Here is a 5,718-nt window from a genome sequence, read left to right on the forward strand (position 1 = left end):
CGCTGAGTAGATGATCTTAACTACTAAATTGGCGCAGTAGGGGTAAAACTGAATTCTCGAGAATAAAGTAAAACGTCGAAGTAATGAATGAGTAACTTGGAAGTAATGAGAAGCTTTGAAGCAAGGATAATGAAACTTTGAGAAACAGACAGTACTGAGTTAAAAGGTAATATGGTATTTCATGGTAAAAAAGAAAAAGAGACCAATGCATGTTTAAGAATAAAGAAGAGTATAAGAGTTATTGGTCAGCTTATGGTTTAATAAGTGTCAAATTCCTGTACCTCTTTGAGACTTCAAAGAGGAGCTCCGGCGTGGGCATATGTCAGGTGGTGTTGCCGAGAGTGGTGGGCTCGATGAATAGCAAATGATCAAGAGGATCATTTTGGGAGACGCTCATTTGTAAGTAAGAGGATTAATTTTGGACGAGGAAGTCCGACAGAAACACCTGGTGCTGTCAGGATGGTTAAGTGACACAGAAGTTCAGAAAATCGAGTCAGAAATGGTTTTGTGGCTCTTGGTAAACTGATTTTGAAGGAAAATCAGTGTTTATTGTGCTGAAGTAACAGATCCGGCGCGGTCTGACGGGAAGAATCAGCTGCACAATTCTGAGTGTGCAGCGTTGTTGATATTAACAGATCCGGCGTGGTCTGAGGAAAAGAAATAAATCGGTTAATGGCTGATATATTTGTATGAATTTTGGTGGATCTGCTGAGGTCCAGAAAATAATCAATGCGGACTGTGTTGGTTCGAACGTTGATAAATGATCCAGGAAGAATTGCCCTGGGTCTGTGTCTGTGTCTGTGTGTTGTTCAGTGACAACATGCACAGTTTAAAATTGGGCGCTGTTCCTTCCTCTTTTTAGTTTCAAAACACAAAGGCTGTTGGATGAAGAATTACTGTGTGAGGAACGGCTTCACTCTTGATTAGGGAAATAATATGCTTACTTTTGGGTCTATGAAGAGCTCGTAACAATCTGGGGGAGATGCCGGGGTAAAAAAGAGTGAGCTCGGACGAAGGGGTCCGAGAAAAGAACACCGTGAGTTGAGCAAGGTGTTTAACTGACTCAGGATTTCAGAGAATCGAGTCAGCTGTGATCTTGAGTTTTAAGGGTAAGTTGGTTTTAAAGGAAAATCAATGTTTACCATGTTGAAGTAATTCTGATGATATTACTAGATGTGTTGTGATACAAGTAAAGAATAAGTTGTGTAAAGGTGAACACACGATTGTGTTGAGATGTATGGATCGGCTGCGGTCCATCTGATAAGTGAATGCTGGCTAAACTGAGACAATAAACTGTTTTTAAATCTTCACTGGCGGCAGTGATGTATATGTGCTGAAGATTACTGGACCCGGCGAGGTCCATATGATGAAGTTCTTGGGCAGATAAATGACAGAAACAGTTTCTGAATTTTGAGGAGAATTCTGAAGCACTGAGGTTGAATTTTCTCTGTGCTTGGTGCGCTGTGTGGAGTTATATCAGAGTTATAAGTCCAAAGGTTATGACCTGGAGGTCATTCATGGTGTTTAAAGAAGAACAGGAATTAGAAAAGGATAGTTAGTGTCATATTTTGTGTAAATTGAGGGGGACTCACCGTATGTGTTCACTTTTTTCATTTAAAGGGACACAGACATTAACACACACACAAAGTTCTTAGAGGTGAGTTACTTCCTCTTTTAATTTTAAACTGCAACACATGTGTGCATTGAACTAGAATTTCAGCAGTGGATGAGACAGGATTTAGATTAGGGCTGGTTAAAGATAAAGATGACCTTTGTTAGTCCCACAGGTGGGAAATTTGTTTTGTTACAGCAAAAGTGCAAAGTTATGCAGTAAAAATGAGAAAACACTGGAATGCCATAAAATAAAGTAGAATAGAATGATATATATAATAGAATAAAATAAGAATACCAATACTATATACAGCTGAGTAAGAAAATACAAAATACAACTTTGTCAAAGAAAGAATTGCACATATAGCAGTCTTATTGCACATATGAGGGTTCTGGTAAAGCACTAGTTCTGGTAAAGTAAAAGATTATGTTCAAAGTTTTATGCCCTGGAGGCCAAGAGTCGTGTGTAGAGAAGAACATGACTTAGAAACGGACATTTAAGGTCACATTTCGTTTAAGATGGGGAGAATTGTCCCATATGTGTTTATTTCTCTTCTCTTCTAAGAGGACAGACGCAGTTACTGAGTGTTGTCTACTTCCTCTTTCTGATTCTAAGCAAGCATGTTTGATAAAATACTCTTAGGAAAGCATATTTCGAGTGATTCTAAGTGTGTGAATGTTGTGAGTACTCGATTTGAATGATTCTGTGTGACTTGTACAAAATAATAAGTAAGTAATAATAACACATAGGAGTGAGTGAAAAAGTGGAAGTCTGAGAGAAAAGTGTGTGTGTAGGCAAACTAAAGAGTGTGTGTGCGTCAAACAGGAAGTCTGATTATAGCTGGTGAGAGACGTTGCAACATGAAAACAGAGGAATTAGAGATTGAATGTCTTAAGAAAAAGTAATAAAATTATATTAATTACAGGTTTTAGAAAAGAGAAAGACAGAGAAAATAAATACATGAACTGATAATTACATTAATGAATAGAAAACGCACGTACACAAATTGCTACAGGTGAAATTATTGTTGGAAACAATCAGAAGTGGGATAGTTTAATACACCCAGGCAATGAAGAAAGCAGCTTACACTCCTTTAATTTCCAGAGCCAGTGTGTCCCCTTCCCTCATAGCACCCGTGCCCACTTGGCCCCCGTATCAGGCGAGCATGGAAGGCTGGACAGCCCATGACGGGTAAGATCCCACCTCGAAACCCTGGGACAACCTAAGGCAGGTACAGTCACGATTGCTCGAAAGTCCCTAAGTGAGCTCGGACTCACTGGTGGAGACGGGACTTCAAGGGTAAAGCCGCTGGGCTGAGGCGGAGGGGGAAATGTCATTAACAATGACCAGTGATGAGCCAAAGAGGGGAGACACCCCCTGTCTTTCAGGGTGAATTGTTCCCTGAACCTGAAAAGCAAGCTCTAACTTCTGCCTGAGGACAAGGATTGCTGTTATTTAAGGTGGGAAATCAAAATTGGGTTTAGCAAATTTGGGAAAGAGAAAACTGACTGTTTAAGTGGAGAATTGTGAAGGGTCTGAAAAAACCACAAAAAGAAACATATACACAATCATACACACAAATAGAAAATGCATTAACCTTAGAATACAAAAGAGTTCATGAAGATCAGATAGCAGGTTGAGCATAGGAGTCTGTTTATCATCTTGTCCAACTCGCTTAGTGTGTAGTAGTTTTTAGAAGAGAAAATTCAGAATTTAGTGTTGATGGTGTGCAAGTTGTGTGACGTTTAACGAGATTTTCTGTGTATTGAGTAGGTGAAATTATGTTAAGTTGACCTGAGAGTGTCAGGACCCTGAAGAACTTGTGGCAAAATGTTCTGTGTTTAAGATTGTTGAGGTTGTTGTTGTAGTGATGGGTTACTTCTATCGGTTAGATTTGTGTTGTTTTCTTATTTTAATAGAGAGAGTTTTATTGAACAGGGACATGTCTAGAATTGGGCCCATTATTTTTGTAACAGTGCACTTAGAAAAAACCTGTCAGGTGATTTTGTTTCGTGTTTTGATGAGCTAATAATCAGCTCTCTTTTTCTCATTTTTGTTCTAAGCAAGCCTGCAAAAGAGTGAATAACAGCGCTGACAAAAGTCTTGGGAGAACAAACATAAGGTGACCTTTTCCAGATTACAATGGGCGGAGGAAAGAGGCTACCTGTGGGGATCTGATCAGATTGTGAGTCCCTGTCTAAAAGGATTGCAGCGAGCCAATCCAGTCCAAAAGTATAAAGAACTATTTTCCTAGAAAAAAGTAAAAAGAAAAGAAATGAGTTGATTTTGCTGAGAGTGGAGAATCTGATTATTTGTGTGGAAGTCTCCACTATTAGCAATACCTGATGTTAATGCGTGTGAGTGAATGTGTGGAAATGGTTTTCTTTTAATTCCCTAAGCTCGAGTGAAGGATTTTGAGTTTGTAACACATAAGACGTGTCACAAAAGGGGGGAGTTACAGGATTTAAGGCTTAATTTGAAATGGGTTTTAGGATTACTTGATGACGCTTGGGGTTTTTGATAATTTAGGTATGGTAAAACTGAGGCAGAAATTGTTATTTTCAGGTTCCTTTTGATTTCTAGAATAAGAGGTTATAATTTAGGCTTGCACATACAGATATGTCAAAGTAAAATCGTATATATGTGATCAGCTACATGAAATGTGCTCTTTTAGCATCACTAAGCGAATGTCTACGTGACTTTTTACCTAATAACTTTTGTGATGATAAACTTGTTTACCGACTAGCAGCTTGCTCTCTTCTAGAACATACAGACTTAGGAAAGGGGAGCCTCAGCTCTGAGTTCTGAGAATAACTCTGTTATCTTTGTAAGTTGATAGGAAACATGTCGAGACAGCCATATAGGGCAAATGTGGTAGAGCTTGTAATTAAATGTGGGCTTGAAAAGAGGAAGCAAATTTGGTACAGGACGTGCTTGAGATGATCAGATGAGAGAAGGGAAAGTCAGGAATAGTTAAAAATTAGGATTGGAAAATTAAATTGGGTGAAAGGGGGGTGTAGCAAGTAGATTCAGGGCAGCTCACAGCCCGGCGTAAACGCAAGGTGCTGTCACACAGCTTAAGTTATTTGTTTGATTTATTTTTATGACAAAATAATAAGGAAACATTGAAAACATACAACCCGTTGAGGAGACAGATAGTGTTGGGCAATTGAAAGGTTTTGTTTGTTTAGCATAATCTCTTTTGTTATATTTTAGCTTTAACAGGGAACATGCCTCTCTGGAGCTTCTCTCCTGATGCTACCCCGCCAAAGACCCTTATCTATAGAGACTATGTCAGCTCCCAAACAGACAGCAACAATTAGGTCTCTCTCTTCAAAGCCTCTGTTACCTCACGCCAAGCGGTCGCAGCAGATGGCTGCCCGTACCTGAGCGTGGTTCTGGCGGAGGTTTCTTCCTGTTAAAAGGGAGTTTTTCCTTGCCACTGTTGCCAAAGTGGCTATGCTATAGTCTGCAAACAAAGAACTGAATTGAGGTAAAAGAAGCAGGGAGAATTGAAGGATACTCTCAGGCAAATACCATGGTTACAGGAGGAAATCAGAGAGCGGATGAAGCCGCAAAGGGAGCAGCAGGCTATAAAGGACAACAGCAGAGGGTGTAGGTAACTGCTGAAGAGGAGGCAGGCATCAATATGTTGGAGGAGGCCAGACGGGCCCAACAGGAGGCTTCTCTGGAGGAGAAAGAGGTGTAGCAGAGCAAAGGAGCCCGGAAAGAGGGTGGTCTTTGGAAAGGAGCCACGCTGGACGGGTCCTTACGAGGTCGTTGCAAGAACAACTACAGCAGTTCAACTAAAAGGGAAAGGCGATACTTGGTATCATTGGTCGCAGTGTGCTCCAGCACATGAGAGTTTGGTAGAGGAAAACTCCTCTTCAACTAACACAGGTGTCAACGATAACGAGCAGAGGCAAAATAAATCCTCTCACCTGTGCAACGGGCCAACCAGTAGTCTACCTGGAAGGCCGAAGAAAGAAGAGCAGCAGTTGAGAAGGTCGCCACGCCAGCAGAAAGGAGCGGTGACAAGTTGAGGACTCAACAAAAGCAGGGGAGTTTCATTCCAGGATACAAAGTTTATATAACATGATGCAAAC

This window comes from Pelmatolapia mariae, linkage group LG3_W, assembly GCF_036321145.2.
Source record: "Pelmatolapia mariae isolate MD_Pm_ZW linkage group LG3_W, Pm_UMD_F_2, whole genome shotgun sequence".
NCBI classification, from domain to species: Eukaryota; Metazoa; Chordata; class Actinopteri; order Cichliformes; family Cichlidae; genus Pelmatolapia; species Pelmatolapia mariae.